This window comes from Maniola jurtina, chromosome 16 (genome assembly GCF_905333055.1).
Source record: "Maniola jurtina chromosome 16, ilManJurt1.1, whole genome shotgun sequence".
NCBI lineage: Eukaryota > Metazoa > Arthropoda > Insecta > Lepidoptera > Nymphalidae > Maniola > Maniola jurtina.
In genome coordinates this window covers 413,192-434,503 of record NC_060044.1, presented here as the reverse complement: position 1 = coordinate 434,503, position 21,312 = coordinate 413,192, and positions in this window count along the sequence as shown.

The window sequence follows — 21,312 nt, the reverse complement described above, 5'->3', positions numbered from 1 at the left end:
AATTTTTTTTTACATACAAAATTAATGTAATTTTGTCATTTTGTTGTTGTATAAGAAATCTCTTAATAAGTGAAATAAAATAAAATAAACTACTATAAAATGATGCGTTTGAAAAATCTGGGTAAAGTCAAAATCTCTAGACCTCCAGACCAATAATTTCTCCTCCAATAATTTCTCGCTAACTTCAGAGACATAATTAATTTATGCCCGCGATTTAGTACGCGTGGATTTAGGTTTTTAAAAGCCGTGGGAGAACACTTTGATTTTCCGGGATGAAAAATAGCTTGTCACTCTCCAGATCTTCAACTATGTCCATATGCAAAAAATCACATTGTTTGTTGGTTTCGTCGCAACGGAGCAATGCATCGAGCATTGCTCCGTTGCGACAACAAACACACTTTTGCATTTATAATATGGGTAGTGATGAAATAACGTACAAACTGTGCTCCGATCTAAATTGTTATTAGATAACAACTTTATAACTACACATTAATATCATGCTTAAGTACATAATAGAACAATAACCGCTTAGCAAGCAAAAGTTTCACCTAAACAGACAAACTTACACACATGTACATATTAATACTTATCCTAGCAAATAAACACTTCTTAGTCTTATTCTTATGTAAACAGTTCACAAAACCAAACAGAATTCTTTACATTTTAGTGTATTCATTACGTTTATACAATTGGTTATTTTCCTACAAACAAGTACTTACGTAATATACAAACACCATTTTCTAATAACTTGCTAACCCAATGCCCAAGTACTAAACATACTTAATATTTTTCCAAAAGGAAACGAGTGTAAATTAAAAATTTATAACACCCCCGACAAGTGAAGGACAGTAGCTGATAAATTTTAAACAGTTGAACCGATTTTCTTAAATTATAGCTAAGAACACTCTCAAGCCACCTTTCAAACAAAAAAAACTAAATTAAAATCGGTTCATTAGTTTAGGAGCTACGATGCCACAGACAGATACACAGATACACACGTCTAACTTATAACACCCCTCTTTCTGGGTCGGGGGTTAAAAAGGAACCTTTATGAGATCACTTCGTAGTCTGTCTGTCTGTCGTTTCTTCTACCTCTTTCTTCTACTTCTTTCTACCTACTTCTCGTTGACCTAGAATCATGAAATTTGGCAGGTAGGTAGCTTTTATAGCACAAGTAAAGGAAAAAATCCGAAAACCGTGAATTTCTGGTTACATCACAAAAAAAAATTAAAATGTGTTCATAACTATACCAAGTGGGGCATCATATTATGAATTTTTGATTTTTGTTTATTTTTATTCTTAACTAGCTGACGCCCGCGACTTCGTCCGCGTGGATTTAGGTTTTTCGAAATCCCGTGGGAACTCTTTGGTTTTCCGGGATAAAAAGTAGCCTATGTGCTAATCCAGGATATTATCTATCTCCATTCCGAATTTCAGCCAAATCCGTCCAGTAGTTTTTGCGTGAAGGAGTAACAAACATACACACACACACACACACACATACAAACTATCGCCTTTATAATATTAGTGTGATAGTGTTTGATTTATCGTGCAAAATATCGGCAAAAATACTCGGAGTTGGGACTTGGAGTCCAAGCATGAAGTCGTTGCTTGGTGCCTACAATATTAATTCACCATGCGCTCTTCCTGAATCTTGATAACTTAGGCGGGCAGTAATCCTGCAGCATCAGGATTAAGGAGATGGATCCAGAATTTTTTATGAATTGGTCGGTCGTTTAGCTGGTTGGTCAGTTCGTCCAGGATAGGTATGAATATTTCTTGAAAAGTTAAAAATTTTAAAAGTTACAGTTTTTTTTTCTTCATTTTAAAATGCGCGAATTGACTGTGCGTTTTAAATTATTTATCAAAAAAAAAAAGATTACAAGTGAGGATAGTATGAAATTGATTGCACACCTTATTTAAGAGCGGAGGCCGAATTAGCAAAATCTGTATTTTTTAAACGATTTATTTCCTGTAACCGACTTCAAAAAAAGGAGGAGGTTATCAATTCGTCGGTTTTTTTTAAATGTATGTTCCCCGATTACTCAAAGACCTCTGGACTGATTTGGAAATATTTTTTTTTGTTTGAAAGAGTTTACTGTGGTCCCATATAAATTTGGTGAAGATCTAATGAATTTCTTCGGAGATGGAGAACAAAACTCCTCAATGGATAAGAGCAAATTGCTCGCGATCAGGTGTAATAGCTTAGTAAACAGTAGGGTTTTAAATGGGTATAGCATATTATAGTACAGTGGGACCATTAAAAATTGTCAAATAATACATTTTCAAAAGAAAAATATAACCGACTTCAAAAACCACAAACACGAAAAAGTAAAAAATATTTTTTGTTTAGCTACACGTGTAATGTACTTAGGTATGAAGTCGGGCGAGCTTCACACATGGATTTTTAATTTTGTTTTATTATGTTACATATAATAATTTAATGAGTTTCGAAACAAAAACATGTAGGTATAGAAGTTAGCAGACATCTGCCTTCTTATATTATTTTTTTGTAAGTCTGGTTATAAGTTCAGCGACCTCAAGTTGTTTGTTTTATTTATAGATCGTCTGCCGAAATTGGCCAAGCGACATTGGCCAAATCTTGCTCTGCCTCAAAACGACTCAAAGTCAAAATTCGTCTGAATTAGAGAATAGCGATGGTTCCTCACAATCATACCCACTTTATCTAGAAAGTAAATTGTACGTCCATATCCCTAATCAATATCAATACTAATATTATAAATGCGAAAGTGTGTCTGTCCGTCTGTCTATCTGCTACCTTTTCACGGCCCAACAATTTAACCGATTCTGACGAAATTTGGTACACGGTTAGCTTATATCCCGGGGACGGACATACGTAGGTTACTTTTTATCCCGGAAAATCAAAGAGATCCTACGGGATTCCCAAAACACCATCCGCTTAAGCGATTTGTATGAAATTTGGTACCGAGTAATGTAATTGACATAGGCAACTTTTTATCCCGGAATATCAAACAGTTCCCACGGGATCTTTAATAACCTAAATCCACGCGGACGAAGTCGCGGGCATCCTCTAGTCCAATTATAAAAGCGAAAGTGTGTCATTCTGTCTGGCTGTCCCTGTTTAACCGATGTTGATGAAGTTTTGGTACAGAGATAGCTTGCATCCCGTGGAAGGATATAAGTTACTTTTGGTCTCGGCAAATCCTTTCCACAAAAATCCCACGGGATTTTTAAAATGCCGAAATCCGCGTTGCTGATACTGCAGGCATAATTTACTTGGTTTAGTACAGAGATAGTACGCATCCTGGAAACAGACGTAGACTCTTTGTCCCGGATTTTAAAAAAAACCGGCCAAGTGCGAGTCAGACTCTCACTGAGGGTTCCGTACTCGGGTATTTTTTTCCAACATTTTGCACGATAAATCAAAAACTATTAAGAGGAAAACCAATGCGAATGACATAGACGATTTCCCCTTCAAACTAGCAATTTTGACATGTCATGACCCTCTATTGACAATTAATCAAGCAGACATTTCAATCTGCGAAATTTACGCGGACTTTTAGTATTTTGACGTAGGAGGGTAAAAGATCCAGTACATGAACGAATAAGGACTACCCTGACATTGACCTAAAATTAAGGTATATGAGAATCGTTCTATAACTAATTTTTATATTTTGTGTGTCTGTACACAGTAGGTAAACACTCTTAAATTATTTAAATATCAAAAAATCAAATAAAATGCGTGGTATTAATTATTATAAATTATTTTATTTAAGAAAAGGATAAATTGCCAGAAAATGAACTGGGAATTTCAGTGAATGAACGAACTCTATCTAGTGCATAAACTCTCGATTCCTATTAATAAATAAATTCTTAAATATATTTTCGGCTTGGAATCCAAAAAAAATTGACAGATTTTCACAGTTTTTGACTTATTGTATATTTTTTTCTACATTTTGCGCGATAAATCAAACACTATTTTACATAATAATAATAAATAAAACCTGTTTTAGAATGTATAATAGAGCCCTTTCATATGATATTATCCCCTTTGGTATGGTACTTTTCGATCTTGTCCCCCCTTCACCATTTTACCACCGAACCGCAAGACGTCGGGCGAGTTTCCATCCTTATGTCGTCGACATTCCATCTACACGCACAAAACGTTTTGCGTCTTCATTCCTCATACGCATGGCTAAGGTTTGGAATACTCTTCCGCGATCTGTGTTTCCCACCAATTACAATCCGGGTATCTTTAAAACAAGAGTGAATAGGCACCTTCTAGGTAAACGCGTCCCATCTTAGATCACATCATCACTTTCCATCAGGTGTGATTGTGGTCAAGCGCTTACCTATAGTGAATAAAAAAAAAAAAAAAAGTTATCTTAGGTTGAAAGTCACCTAAATTTTCTGGAAAACAGTCTAAATGATTACAGAGAAAATGAAACTTAATGCCCATGTTGCACCCAAGTCGCTGGAAGTGCAACATCAGCTGCTGAATGTTTTGAGAGTAGTGAGAACAATATACCGTAACACATGTTATCAGATTTGTTCCTTTGAGCCGAGAAGCCACATGTTCTGATGCTTTTTAGACAATCTAAGATCTCTCATTAAGTGGTCCAAATCATTTTGATTGAATAGTCTAAGTTGAGATGTAAAACATCGTCACTACCTTCTGAAAGTTCTTGAAGTAGATTGGAGGTACTGGGTTGGGGCTGAGGTACAGATTTATCACCAGAAGTCAGAATCGTTCTAATTGTAGACTGCAAGTTACAATAGAGTCGCTTGGAACAATTTTTTTGCTGTTTCTTCTGGTTATATTCACAATGCAGAAATAATAATCATCATGGTGTTTAGATGGTTCGCGCCAAATTATAAGACTATTTTTAGTAAAAGTAGAGTCTATTCTTATTTGCTCATAAACGCACATATAAAAATTTGGAGTCCAGGCCTTGCTGTTAGCTGCTAATGGGTTCTCAAAGTAGCCCGAGTATGCTTGTTTTACAAAGTTAGACACACTTGCACGACATTCTTTAATACGTACTCGCCACCAAATGGTACAAAAATGATTGGAATAACTTGCAGATGTTCTTCTTGATGTTCACCTCGATAAATTTTGGAAATTACTTGTGTGATCTTAATAAAGTGTGAACATACAAAGTGTGAGTATAGTGCAAAATATGGGGGTACCTGTATCTCAAAAACTAGAGCTGCTGTGTAAAAAATTAAAGTAGATCTGAAATCAGCGACGTCAAATTAGTAAGAAACAGTTTCAAAACCTAATAAAACAAAAAAGTTGAATTTTGTATGCCAGTGAAATGATTCGGAATCGGAAGCCACTTTATATATCGCGAAATTTGGAAATGTGGTCAAATTTTCGAAATCCATATTTATCAATGAAAAGCGACATAATTTTGTAAGTAGTACCTACTTACTTCAGTTTACTATTTTTGAACAGTTTCGCAGAGGTACAACAATCGGCCTCATTCAATCAGCCGCCATATTTATAGTAACAGGCAAATAAATACAATTAAGTATTGGAACTACAATACCTATGCTCCTAAATGTATCTTAAAAAACAAGTCTCATTCAGCGTTTCAAGTGCAGAAGAGGAAGTAGACAGACGGATTAACATCAGTTCGAACAAGTACTGGGCACAAAAGGAAAGAATGAAAGGAGCTTACCCAGTACATCTTAAAAGATCCGTTACAGATACATGCATCCTGCCATGCCTCACCTATGCCAGCCAAACATGGGTCCAGACAAAGAATATAAAAAGAAATAGTGACTTGCTAAAGGGCGATGGCAAGGAGCATAACTTAAGGAAAAAATATTCAAAGTGAGAATTGAAGACATAAGAAAAAAGACAAAGCCTACAGACACCTTGAGACATGCTCTAAAACTGAAATGCAAATGGTCATATTGTATCGATTTTTACAGATGAAAGAAGGACAGGAAAAATCTCCCCTTGGCCAGGTCCAGCAGGTAAAAGAAAAATAGGTAGACCGAAGACGCGTTGGTCTAATGCTATTGTGCAAATCGCGAGAGAAAATTAGCTTGATAGTACCAAAGACAGAGAGAAATGGGGATACCCAAGAGGGATCCTTATCCAAGAAAGAAGAATACCAGAATAAATATTTAAAAAAAATCTAAAGAAAAATTAAACCGACTTCAAAAACCACAAACACTAAAAAGTAAAAATAATTTTAGTGATTGTGGTTTTTGAAGTCGGTTTTATTTTTCTTTTGAAAATTTTTTATTTCACAATTTTTAGTGGCTCCACTGTACTATAATATGCCATACCCAGTTAAAACCCTACTGTTTACTAAGATATTACACTGATCGCGAGCAATTTGCTCTTATCCATTGAGGAGTTCCGTTCTCCATCTCGGAAGATATTCATCAGATCTTCATCGAATTTATATGGGACCTGCGAAGTATACCCTATCAAACAAAAAAAAATCCAAATCGGTCCAGGCGTCTTTGAGTAATCGGAGAACATACATTAAAAAAAAAAGTTACCGAGGAATTCAGAACCTCTTCCTTTTTTTGAAGTCGGTTAAAAATATACTAAGATTTACTAACATGGTGTAGCGAACAGAGGCAAAGCTTCTAAGAAGCGAACAAAATTTATAACTATTTTGGTAGGGTTGGCACAGAAGGATACAATTTAATAAACAATAGGTATTTGTTCAACAAGATGGCAAAGTTTGTTTTTTGTTGTGATTGCTTAGTTTAAATATCGATCGATAGATCTAAATATCGATTTTGAACGAAATCAGTCACTTTACAAAGAATTATAAATGGTGCCAACTTTTTAAATTTTGGTAACAGTTTCCTATTTTGATCCCAGGGAGCTCTAAATATCGATTTTGAACGAAATCGGTCAATTAACAAAGAATTTCAAAATGGCGTCGACTTTTTTAAATTTTGGTAACAGTTTCCTTTTTTGTGATCCCAGGGAGCTTTAAATATCGATTTTGAACGAAATCGGTCAATTAACAAAGAATTTCAAAATGGCGTCGACTTTTTTAAATTTTGGTAACAGTTTCTTATTTTGTGATCCCAGGGAGCTCTAAATATCGATTTTATACGAAATCGGTCAATTAACAAAGAATTTCAAAATGGCGTCGACTTTTTTAAATTTTGGTAACAGTTTCTTATTTTGTGATCCCAGGGAGCTCTAAATATCAATTTTGAACAAAATCGGTCAATTAACAAAGAATTTCAAAATGGCGTCGACTTTTTTAAATTTTGGTAACAGTTTCCTTTTTTGTGATGCCAGGGAGCTCTAAATATCGATTTTGAACGAAATCGGTCAATTAACAAAGAATTTCAAAATGGCGTCGACTTTTTTAAATTTTGGTAACAGTTTCCTTTTTTGTGATGCCAGGGAGCTCTAAATATTGATTTTGAACTAAATCGGTCAATTAACAAAGAATTTCAAAATGGCGTCGACTTTTTTAAATTTTGGTAACAGTTTCCTTTTTTGTGATCCCAGGGAGCTTTAAATATCGATTTTGAACGAAATCGGTCAATTAACAAAGAATTTCAAAATGGCGTCGACTTTTTTAAATTTTGGTAACAGTTTCTTATTTTGTGATGCCAGGGAGCTCTAAATATCGATTTTGTACGAAATCGGTCAATTAACAAAGAATTTCAAAATGGCGTCGACTTTTTTAAATTTTGGTAACAGTTTCTTATTTTGTGATCCCAGGGAGCTCTAAATATCGATTTTGAACGAAATCGGTCAATTAACAAAGAATTTCAAAATGGCGTCGACTTTTTTAAATTTTGGTAACAGTTTCTTATTTTGTGATCCCAGGGAGCTCTAAATATCGATTTTATACGAAATCGGTCAATTAACAAAGAATTTCAAAATGGCGTCGACTTTTTTAAATTTTGGTAACAGTTTCTTATTTTGTGATCCCAGGGAGCTCTAAATATCAATTTTGAACAAAATCGGTCAATTAACAAAGAATTTCAAAATGGCGTCGACTTTTTTAAATTTTGGTAACAGTTTCCTTTTTTGTGATGCCAGGGAGCTCTAAATATCGATTTTGAACTAAATCGGTCAATTAACAAAGAATTTCAAAATGGCGTCGACTTTTTTAAATTTTGGTAACAGTTTCCTTTTTTGTGATCCCAGGGAGCTTTAAATATTGATTTTGAACGAAATCGGTCAATTAACAAAGAATTTCAAAATGGCGTCGACTTTTTTAAATTTTGGTAACAGTTTCTTATTTTGTGATGCCAGGGAGCTCTAAATATCGATTTTGTACGAAATCGGTCAATTAACAAAGAATTTCAAAATGGCGTCGACTTTTTTAAATTTTGATAACAGTTTCCTGTTTTGTGATCCCAGGGAGCTCTAAATATCGATTTTGAACGAAATCGGTGAATTGACAAAGAATTACAAAATGGCGTCAACTTTTTTAAATTTTGGTAACAGTTTCTTATTTTGTGATCCCAGGGAGCTCTAAATATCGATTTTGAACGAAATCGGTCAATTAACAAAGAATTTCAAAATGGCGTCGACTTTTTTAAATTTTGGTAACAGTTTCTTATTTTGTGATCCCAGGGAGCTCTAAATATCGATTTTGAACGGAATCGGTCAATTAACAAAGAATTTCAAAATGGCGCCAACTGTTTTAAATTTTGGTAACAATTTCCTGTTTTGTGATCCCAGGGAGCTCTAAATATCGATTTTGAACAAAATCGGTGAATTGACAAAGAATTACAAAATGGCGTCGACTTTTTTAAATTTTGGTAACAGTTTCTTATTTTGTGATCCCAGGGAGCTCTAAATATCGATTTTGAACGAAATCGGTCAATTAACAAAGAATTTCAAAATGGCGTCGACTTTTTTAAATTTTGGTAACAGTTTCTTATTTTGTGATCCCAGGGAGCTCTAAATATCGATTTTGAACGGAATCGGTCAATTAACAAAGAATTTCAAAATGGCGCCAACTGTTTTAAATTTTGGTAACAATTTCCTGTTTTGTGATCCTAGGGATCCTCAGATATTGATTTTGAACAAAATCTATGACAGTTCAAAAAAATAGATTTTAAACACTATTTAAATTATTATCATTAACATTAAATTAAATGAAAACACGACGCGCGACGTGTACTGCAGCCCCTGAGCTTGAGCACAGGCCGAACCGGTATAAACCGATTTCTCTCCGTACGCGACGTAGCGCCTGTGCTCACGCACACACGCGCCTCAAGCTTGTAGTAGTGTACCTATCGTAGCGCGCTTGTATGAAGCTTTGACTCTGTTCGCTACTCATGTGGTTATACAACGCAATACCACACTCACAAACACTCGTACAAACATACAGACAAGTATATACTCACACACACTCACACACACACACACACACATGGACGCACACGCACTTTTGAACGGTTTGAACGGAACACGGTTTTGAAATTGAAATTGAAAACAGTGTAAGAATTTGTAAGAAAATATTTAAAAAAGGTATATCAGCCGGTTTTTTATTCCAGCTCTTAATACATGTAAAAACGTCCAATCTGTTCATTTACTCGAGCCTTTACCCTAGTACCTAATTATATCGACCGCCCCATATCAAAACAAAGTAAATGTCATTTTTCCGAAAATCGTTTTATGTCATAAGCCTAACTTTCATAGTATGTCCCGTTGTATTGTAAGGACACCCACATTAAAGTAAAATTAAAAGCTAGTAAGTCGCTTTGACCTCTGTCTTTCTGTCCGTCTGTCCGTCTGTCGTGTCTGTCAAGAAAACCTATAGGGTATTTCCCGTTAACCTAGAATTATGGGCAGGTAGATAGGTCTCAACTCTCATAGCCCAAGTAAAGGAATAAATCTGAAAACAAATTTCGTGATTCTAGATCAACGGGAAGTACTGTATAGGTTTTCTTTACGGACGGACGGACAAACGGACAGACAACAAAGTGATCCTTTAAGAGCTCCGTTTTTCATTTTGAGGTACGGAACCCTAAAAAAGAAAATGATGCAATGTAATGAATAAATGTGTAGGCAAGTCTTCACACTAAAATATTTAAACCCCTTTAACTTAAAAACTGTCATAGCCTAGTGGTTAGAACGTCCGCCTCCTAATCGAAGGTCGGGGGTTCGATCCTGGAATCACGTTCTACTAACTTTTCAGTTATGTGCGTTTTAAGCAATTTAATATCACTTGCTTTAACGGCGAAGGAAAACATCGTGAGGAAACCTGCATACCTGCAAGTTTTCCATGTTCTCAAAGGTGTGTGAAGTATGCCATTCCGCATTGGACCAGCGTTGTAGACTATTCTATTCTTTTGAATTTAAGCCGCTTACTAGGTTTTGATTTGAGAAAGCTGGAATGCCAGATTTGACATTAATTGACAAAATTGAGAGACCTAAGCTTGTATAAGAACACAGAAGTGTCATAATTCGTGTTCACTTTGCCTAACGTCTCTCGGAGAGCAGAGAGAGATTTAAACTGTTTCTTATAATCACTGGCCATATTTCAAATGCGAAAGTGTGTTTGTTGGTTTAATATTTAATCACACTGCAACGGAGCAACCAGTCGACGTGGTTTTTTGCATGGATACATTTAAAGACCTAGAGACTGACATCTCTCTCCGCATCGTATTCTTTATTGCTGAGGGTTGTGACCTCTTACCATTATTCCTACATCTAATGGTAGGTTTTCTTGGGATAATAATGTGGTGGATTCAAAGAGCCTACGGAACTCGACTAGAAAAACGAGATTTTGACTCTTAGGTTTAACGGTTATGAATTATTATCAGTGATATAATTTATTAGCGCTGCCAGGTAAAATGACATTTATCTCAGAAAATCAAAGAGTTTCCACGAGATTTTTTCCAAGGTTGCGCTACTAAGTACATATATTATGAAGAGGAAAGGTTTGTTTATTTGTTATCGATAAACTCTGAAACTACTGAACTACTTGCACTAAAGACATAATCATCAACATCAACCGACAGACGTCCACAGTGAATATAGGTCTTTAATAGGGTCTTCCACATGCTACGGGTTTGCGCCGCCTGAATCTTTGCGCTTGCGCTTGACGACAATCATGCTTTGAAGCAGTGATGAGGTCCAAGTTGGAGCACGCTTACCTAGAAGATGCCTATTCACTCTTGGCTTGCAGGTATCTAAGGTATATATGGCAGGAAACACGGCCCCCGAAATGGCGTTCCAACCTTTAGGCTCTCCCCATTGCCCGCAGCATGAATCTGAGCTTTCTTATGAGACCCATGGTTATATTATGTACATATAATATCTCATAAGAAAGCTCTAACACACAATCCAGCTAAGTAAGTCCAATTTCGAAAAAAGCTAGCTAGCCGACAAATCTAACTCAGGCAGCCTTCGGGAATCTTCGAGATGTCTCTCGTCCAAAATTCCTCAATGCTTGAAGACCAGTCTTTGAATAGTGCATATTGTCAGTGATGAAATATGGATCCGAAATATAGGTCTTTTTTTTGTACACAGGAAATGCCTGACGCATACCCCTCCGTCATGTGGGGCTTGCACCAAACTTGCACTACTACGAAATCCATTTCGGAACACGGCACCCGGGACGAGGCGCGCTATCTCCTAGAAAACATAGGTATAATACCTATTTAGAACACTTACTATCTGTCATCATAATCTATGACAACCTCCGAGTATTTACCTGGTAAAACCGTAACTTTAGAATCAAATTTAGTATATAAGCAGGCTTCATTTAGAAATGAAAAAATCCCTATTTTATTTTTCAACGATTATAAACACAACTTTCATTCAAAAATAATAAGCTTAAATTCATTTTAAATAATATTTTGCGACGAAATGACGCGCGCAGTCCACCCGTCATGAGAGTCCAGTGGACACTGAATTCCATAGAGCGCCTGCAAGAAAATAAATAGCACAGGAAGTTTTTTGGTTAGTTTTAAATTATTTAAGAAATGAAAAACATTTAGTATAAAACTAACAATTAAAATTGATTGCTAAACCTAAACATATCATTTTCTGGAGGTTGGCTTCAAAGTGTCAAGATGTTAAAGAAAATTTTTACAGAACAAGTTGCGAACAGCAATGTTTTCAACTTGTTTTTTTTTATTTATTGGGATAATGTATACAAAATTAAAAGAAGTACTTATAATCTTCACAAACTGAAGTTTTTAATTGCATGTATTTAATAGCTGTTAATGCTTTAGAAAAATAAACAATTCACTTCAAAGTACAGCATTTTTGCGATTTGTCAAATAGCCATAGTCTTAAGCATTAAAATAAATGAAAATCTGTTTTAGAATGTACAGTAAAGCCCTTTCATATGATATCCCACTGGTATAGTTAATAAGTATATTAATTATATTAACTAACATAGAATAAGTTTCTTACTAACATACATTAAATTATAATTTAGTTACTAACATAGGTTAAGATGTTTACTAACATAATATTGTGGGCCTTTGTTGCTTAAATAAATAAAGATATTATTATTATTATTATTATTATAGTTTGATTACTTTTAAAATTTAATCACTTAAGCTCTGTGGTCTTCTAAGAGGGAGGTCTTGGGTTCGATTCCCGGCAGGGTTTGAAGTTTCTTGTCTGGATTGGTGGGAGGCTTCGGCCGTAGCTAGTAACCATCAACTGGCAAAGCCGTACCGCCAAACGATTTAACGTTCCGGTAGGATGCCGTGGAGAAACTAACAGGAATTTTATAAAAAACTGATACAAATCGGTACAACGGATAGGCTTTCAAGAATTCCATGGGAACTCTTTGATTTTTTCGGGATAAAAGTAGCCTATGCCCAGTCTTAGGGTGTAAGCCAACTCTGTACCAAATTTCATCAAAATCGGTTAAACTACTGGGCCGTGAAAAGCTAATAGACAGACTTGAGATACACTCCACTGAGATATTCCTTCCAGGTTCACCCGCTTCCATCTCAGACTGCATCATCACTTACCACCAGGTGAGATTGCAGTCAAGGGCCATAGATAGGTAGGTAGGTAATAAGAATAGGTACCTATTCTTTTCTAGAACGTGTCTACAAAATCACATCGAGTTTGATTGGTTAATATTCAAATGAGAATCAAACTACATTTGTATGGAGCTCGTGATGGAGAGACCACCGCTAAGTGTGACCCAGACAGCTGCCTAGTATAATTTTTATAGGTAGGTACTTCTTTTATTCCGTGACATTTATTTTAAGTCGAGTGAAAGGTAGGTATTCATTCAATTCTTCTCTCGTGTTTGAACTTTAAAGCGCGTGTAACCGGACCTTAACTGCAGTTTTGATGACCGTCATTAAATTTTTGAATTTCATACATGACTAGCCAAAAAAGGAGTGTAAAAGATTTCTTAAAGAAAGGTTCATGCATGTACCTATATTACGTGAGTTTCTTTATTCCACCATAACATTTAAATGCCTGAACAGATTTGGATATACCTCCCTACCTAGCGCCTGTATGGCGCAATCAAACAGGTCCAACTTGCTTCAAAGGTGAAGGAAAACATCGTGACAAAACCTGCATGCCTGAGAGTTCTCCATAATGTTCTCGAAGGTGTGTGAATAAAACATCTGACTGACGCTAGAGTTAACGAACGTTGCGTAGACAGACCACTAACTCGGGGTCAATGCTCCACGACGCGGCAATGACCCCGAGTTTTGCACGCTATACATTGCGGGTATGAATCACTTAAACTTCAAGTTAGATATAAGGCAAATTGTGAAATAAGGTAATTGTTGGATTGTGTTTAGGTAGTATAATAAAAACGCTTAGTATTTGCTAGCATTCTGATTACACCCTGTATATTAACCGATAACCTGTCGTCCGCAAAAGTTTGCCAGATCGCCGATCGCCTTTAACTTGACATTGAGTTAGCGGTCGATACGTCACTCAGGTTCAAATCTATAGGGCGCACTTTGACTTTGCTTAGACTTGAGTTTCAGTTAAAACGAGACAGATTTATGCCAGCGGTATAACGCTGTCTCGTTTCAACAGTGTCTTAAGTCTGAGCAAAGTCTAAGTGCGTTCTATAGATCTAAGCCTCAGAATCAGCCGTTCACTATTCGCCCAATGGGGGCACGGCCTAAGCTACATGTTGACTTGTTAACCGCCTACTTTCTAAATTCGGTTTAAACAAAACAAAATAAATAAAAGCATACGAGACATAGGTACATATTTAAATAAGTTGTCTCTCGGCCTTCGAACAAATCACTAACAAGTTTTCCTGTCGTTCGAAAGGTGGATTTATCAGACAGAATGGATTAGATTAGAACTCATAATCATTGGGCTTTTTAGGGTTCCGTAGAAAGAGACCTTTTGATTTACGTCAATGTCTATGGCACTTCATTTTTGTCATGATAAAACTTTTACCTAATATTGTTGCTAAACTTAAATTTAGCGAGGCATGAAGCAATAGTAGAGATTTCACTTAATGGTATTAATTTTTAACAGGCGTTTATATGAAAAATGTTTCCCAAACCCAACGCACTAAGCTAGACCGGTTATTTTTATCAAAAAAAATCACGGTATGCAACTCGTTTTCGCCTGATGTCCAGTGGGCGCAGTCCTCGGATTATGTAATATACATGGATATGTGGCCAACATAGAAGTTGTGATCAAGCTATTGCACTCACATAGCGTAAACGACTCCTGTCTGGGTGTAAATGAAACACCGAACCGCATTTGTTTTTTATTTTTCCTAGCTGTGTCACTAGATAATACACCTGTCATGTGTAAATTAAAAATTTATAACATCCCCGTCAAGTGAAGGTTACAGTAACTAGAAAAGAGCTGATAACTTTCAAACGGCTGAACCGATTTTCTTGGATATTATAGCTAAGAACACTTTTGATCAAGCCACCTTTTAAACAAAAAAAAATCTAAATTAAAATCGGTTCATTAGTTTAGGAGCTACGATGCCCAGACATATACACAGATATACAGATACACATGTCAAACTTATAACACTCCTCTTTTTGGGTTGGGGGTTAAAAAGAGCAACCGCCGAGTTTCTTGCTGGTTCTTCTCGGTGGTAGGAACGGCATTCCGAACCAGCGGTAAATTATTTTGACGATTTGTTACCAGTATCACTATTTTTGACAGCTTTATAGAACACAATTTTTGGCTTTCTAAACGTAACAACTAATTTACCTAGTTGAATGCCAAAAAATATTATGCTCCGAAAAAACAAAACTACACAAACTGAACTTATCTACAGTCAGTATCTTTATCCAATCCACAAATAAACTACTTATTTTTGCACAGTCACGGATCCATGATCGCAGGCAACAAGTTAAGCCTTTGACGTAGCTTTGCTCGTTTTATTGGGTCGCTGGTCATGTGAAGCGATGTGGACGAAAAACAACGCCTAAACCAAATCTCTCGACTGAAAGAATCCGTAAAAATGTTACTATCTGCTATTGGTTATTTTTAACCCCCGACCCAAAAAGAGGGATGGTATAAGTTTGACGTGTGTATCTGTCTGTGGCATCGTAGCTCCTAAACTAAGCAACCGATTTTAATCTAGTTTTTTTTGTTTGAAAGGTGGCTTGATCGAGAGAGTTCTTAGCTGTAATCCAAGAAAAACGGTTCAGCCGTATGAAAGTTATCAGCTCTTTTCTAGTTACTGTAACGTTCAATTGTCGGGGGGTGTTATAAATTTTTAATTTACACTTGTTAAATACTTTGGAAACAGTCATAATTACTGAAAAAAAAAACACGACCACGCACCGTGCCAAAAAAAACTAAAAAAACACACATTTGAAAAATTTAGCCAAAAAGCTCCATACATTACAGAGCTGCAATTTTTTTAATAAAAATAACAAGCAAACGAGCAGGTGGGTCACCTGGTGTTAAGTGATTTCCGCCGCCCATGAACATTTGAAGTTGGAACTAGCAGAGGAACCGTCAATGCTTTGCCGACCTTTAAGGAATTCATTGGGCCTCCCCTTGAATAACCCAATGTTGTAGTCTAATGAGAACACCGCAGAAGGTTGATATTGAATTGTTCCATGAATTTATAGCTATTTATCACTAGGGATGATGTAAGGATTCTAATGATACACCATAATTATTATACAATAAAATCTGTTCAGGCATTGAGAAATGTAAAACTGATACTAGGCTACAAAAATAAATAGTAGAGCAATGGAAATAATTCTGCGAGCCGGCATCAGCAGTACGATGCTTGTGATATACCATTTCCGGTTTTCGATATCAATTTGCTCTGACTTCCGGCCCCCCTTCTACTATTAACTTCCGAAAAAAACTGTACAAATACGTTTTACTCTCGTGCTATCCATTGAGGACTGTAAAATTTTAAAAGATTGATGTGACGATGGAAATACGCAATGGATGTCTAACTATTGTACGGAAATTAAAACCATTTTACCTTATTTTCAGGAACACTGAATTTGCTTCCCCCAGTCATAATGATTTCCCGTTTTAATAATGGTATTTCTACCAAAAACATTAATGGCCTAATTAATTTTAATTGCTTATGTTAGTATCGTATATAAATTGGCTAGGTATTCCGTATCAGGTAAATAATTAGTATTATATTAGCAAAGTATGGGTAGGTGAGCAATTATTTATCTAAGCATAAGAAAGGTAAATAATATAAAAAAGGTACCTATAATAAGTATTTAAACTCCATACTCGATATTCTAGCATTTTTAACGCCCGACCCAAAAAGAGGGGTGTTATGAGTTTGACGTGTGTATCTGTGTACTCACTGTGGCTTCGTAGCTCCTAAACTAATGAACCGATTTTAATTTAGTTTTTTTGTTTGAAAGGTGGCTTCATCGTGAGTGTTCTTAGCTATTATCCAAGAAAATCGGTTCAGCCGTTTGAAAGTTATCAGCTCTTTTCTAGTCACTGTAACCACAGTACAAACAGCTGTAACCTTCACTTGTCGGGGGTGTTATTAAATTTTTAATTTACACTTGTCTTCATTTTTATTCGGGGTTTCTGCAGTTAAAATCATATTTCTAAAACATATTAGAAACACGATATAATTTTATAGTACCACTAGTCAATCTGCCCTGATTTTCTTGAATGGAATTTCTTCATAAATAATAAAGAAAACCTATCTATTTATAAAATCTTACGTTTTTATACCTAGCAGTTTTAGTTGTAACTTGTAATACATTGATTTTGTCAGTCAGTCAGTTTAGACTTTACATAACTTTACATACTCAACTATACGTATAAACCATCCTCTTGAATAAGTCTATCTACTTATTGGTGAAAACCGCATTAAAATCGTTGCTTAGATTAAAAGATCCAAGCGTACATACAGACAGCATGAACCGACTTTATTTTATATTTTTTAGGGATAATATAATAATATATACTTGTACATAGACTGATTATACGGTAGAGTTCTTTAAAACCGAATCTTTGTACACAGTAAGCGAGATAAATCATAAATACAATTATTTACAGGACCTAACCGACCTAACTAAATATGTATCATATTATTATAGAAAATGAGATTTCGCAACTAATGATATTTTTTGAGACGTCTAAATGTCTTCAAACTTTTTTGATATTTTCAGAATATGTAGTAAATATCAGCTTTATTCTCTATTTATTTCTTTAACAAACTCCACATGTATTCTTGCCTACAATAAAGTGCTTATTACGCCTTACGACTTTACCGAGCAATATTTACTTTTGCCAGAATATCGGACAGATTCCCGCTAGATGGCGCTGTTAGGGCATTTCACTAGTATTTATTATTTTTGAAAAGTTGCTATGTACACAGTTTTCAAATAATATTATAATTTCGCACGTATGTACAATACCTATGGCAATACCTATTTTATCACATCATAAGTTTACTTTAAAGTTTATCAGCATTGTCAACCAATAGAGGTCAACTGCTGGAAATATACCTACGTTATATTTTTAGACTAATTTTAAAACTATTGGGAAGGCAAAATGGCGAAGATAACCACTTAATTATAATAATATTATCTCCAAGAAGATAACAAATAAATTAACAGAGTGACAAATAAACAGATTGTCCAGTGTCCTACCTACTGACAATCTGTCTATTGGTCAATATTATCATTAAACTACTCCTTAGGATACTTCGGTGTCGGGGAAAATGTGCGTCGATTGGTTTTGGGATCTGTGTGGTGCTGCGTGGTGGTGGTGCCTATTGCTAGCTTTTCCTTCATGTTTAGTAGCAGGAAGAATTTGTCTGCTTTAGCGGATTATAGTAAATCAAGCTGTTGGTTGATGGTTCCTTGAATATGGACTTCCGCAAAGTACTGCCTGCTTCTATACAATATCATTAATCTATACTAATATTAAAAATGCGAAAGTGTGTCTGTCTGTCTGTCTGTCTGCTACCTTTTCAAGGCCCAACAGTTTAACCGATTCTGACGTTTGGTACAGGGTTAGCTTATATCCCGGGGACGGACATAGGCTACTTTTATCCCAGAAAATCAGAGTTCCCACAGGATTCCTAAAGAGTCATCCGCTTAACCAATTTTTATGAAAGATACCGAGGTAGCTTGCGTCCCTGTAATTGACATAGGCAACTTTTTATCCCGGAAAATCTAACATTTCCCACGGGATCTTTAAAAACGTAAATGCACGCGGACGAACTCGCGAGCATTCTCTAGTATCTAATAAGTAATAGCAAAGAATTATACTAACTATTGCTAATACCACATTATATAGCACATAATCAGTCTCCATTTATAAAGGCACCGTAATAAACAGACCGTACGACGTATCGCTCTCGCTTCGGATTCACTAAAGAACATCTTCTGATGTTGAAAGGGCGAGGGTTATGGCTATATAATATTATCTGTATATAAATCCGTCTGTATACAGCTGTAGCAGGATTCAATCAGACCGGCATCCGGTCAGATATTTCGCTATTGTTTCCGACCTTCTCTTTGTTATCATTTTCTATTGCTCTACAGATTTACGCTTGATACGATGTTAGGATCTTATTTTTCTATTTTTAGGTGACGAGTCTCTAAAATACCGCGCGAACAAAGGCCCTAGAGTAATTTCATATCCATTGCAGTAAATACAAATCTTTTAAGTTCGAGTCGGACTCGCACACAGAGGGTTCTGTACCATCGTACTAGAAATAACACTTTTTTTTTTAATTTTCATGTCGGCCACTTAGAAATTTTCAATATTTTTGTTGTTATAGCTGCAATAGAATTACACATTCTGGGAAAACTTCAAGTTTCAACACTCTACTTATTACGGTTCGTGAGATACAGCCCGCTGACAGATAGATGGACGAATAGCGGAGGCTTAGTAATAGGGACCAATTATCACAATTATTTGTGTACGGGACCCTAAAATGTAAGTAATTACGCCTGAAAAAAATTGAGGGGCGGGCGAGCAAAACGGTGTAATTGCGTGAAATAAAATTTATAGGAGGAGCAAAAAACTTAATGAAATCGAAATCACAAAATATGATATTTTGTGATTTCGATCACTCACTCAATTTTACTTTTAGTATGGTTTGAACCCTTTTTGCTTGGAAATGAGTTTTCAAGTTTGTATTTTGTTTTCAGTGTTGAGCTTAGGAATCAATTTCACTAGAGTCTTAGGTGATCTGGTTTAGAAATGAGTTCAGAATTGACCCAAGTTTAAAAAATCTAATAATAGAGGTCACCATTACAGTACCTTTGGACCCAAACGCCGTTGATTTTTGAAGCATAAATTGTGAATGCTATAATCTATCCTTTTCCGAAATTTTGTGAAAAGAATAACACTGATTTTAGTCTCGTATATTTAGTTTGTCCACGGATTGTTAGTACTGGCATATAAGCGCAATCATAAAAGTACTCATTTATAAATAACACTTTCTGCAATCCACTTCTTTTTTGGTTGTCAAAGTTTAACGGTAACCATAACGTAACTTTAACCACCTGTTATGCAACTGACTTTAAGAAAAGAAAAAATGGTATATTTACTATTTAATGTTGTCACAACAATTTCCAACTACATATTTGAACATATTTGTATACCCTTCTCGACAGGATGTCTGTCAGGGTAGGCAAGTAGGACCGATCCTCTTCACCCGAGCGCCGTGTCCTCACAGGTAACTTTGGATACCTAGATTAGGGACAGATTTTTTACTTCAGTAGTTTTCACACTGACGCTTCTTCATCAGCCTTGAAAACACATTCGGATATTTTAATAATAACTCTTAGTTCCAAAATTATTACTAGATGGCGCCACTTGTCTCCTATGCGCCGCTCTTTATCCAAACTCTACAGAAGTACTACACGTTTGTCAGACTGTTGTAAAGGTGCCATCAGAAGGGTCTTAACTGACTCGACTGAACAGCGGGTGATGAGTATGGATATGATCTTTGTGATTAAGTTCCGCTCGCTCGCGTCTCAACTATCGCAGAGGCGCGAGTTGAATATCTGACGCTGTTTTTGGCCACTTTTAAACTAATCAATCAATAAACAAAAAAATAACTTATAATAAGTAATGAACAAAACGGTGTAAAGTGTAAAGATTCCGACCAAAATTCTTTTTTTATTCGGATGTTTTTGGTTTTTGTCCCACATAATACAAATCTGAACTCATTTCCAAGCAAAATTAAGCCCAAAGTTTATGAACATAGAGTTTAATTTATTTTGGTTGGAAATTATTATTTCGATCATTGAATACAAAAGTAATTAAGTGATTATTTATTATTAAGTAGTTATAATATTTGTATGAGGCTAATTAATTGGTGCGATTATCGAATTAGGGAATCCTTTTAATTGTAATAATAAAATTCAATTTGGAACTGTATATTAATATTGTAAAGAGGTAAAGTTTGTAAGTTTGTTTGTAGGGGGTAATCTCTGTAACTACTGAACCGATTTTGAAATTTTTTAACCAGTAGAAACTAAATTATTCCTGAGTAAGTGTAACATAGGCTATATTTTATTTTCAAAAAAAATTGGAGATCTCTATCAAAATTGTAATAAGCTTCCCGTGCGAAGCCGGGGTGGGTCACTAGTAAATAAATTAAAAATAAAATATCGTATCTTATTTCCAGCAAAACAGCCTAACACTGTGCTTAAGTCCAAGGTTTGTGTTTTCGATCAAAACGGTACAATTACAGTGAAGTTTCATTCAGTTTTTGCTTCTCCTCTAAACTTTTATTTGATGCAATTAAACCGTTTTGTTCGCTAGCTCCTCAGTAGTACCTACATTATGTGAATCTAACTAGTTTGTGCCTGCAACTTTATCTGTGTACATGAGGATTGAAGATTTAGGTTTTTTAAAGAAATTCCTGAAACCGTGTACTTGAGAGATCGTTATGTAAAATTTCTAGACCCAGAAATTGT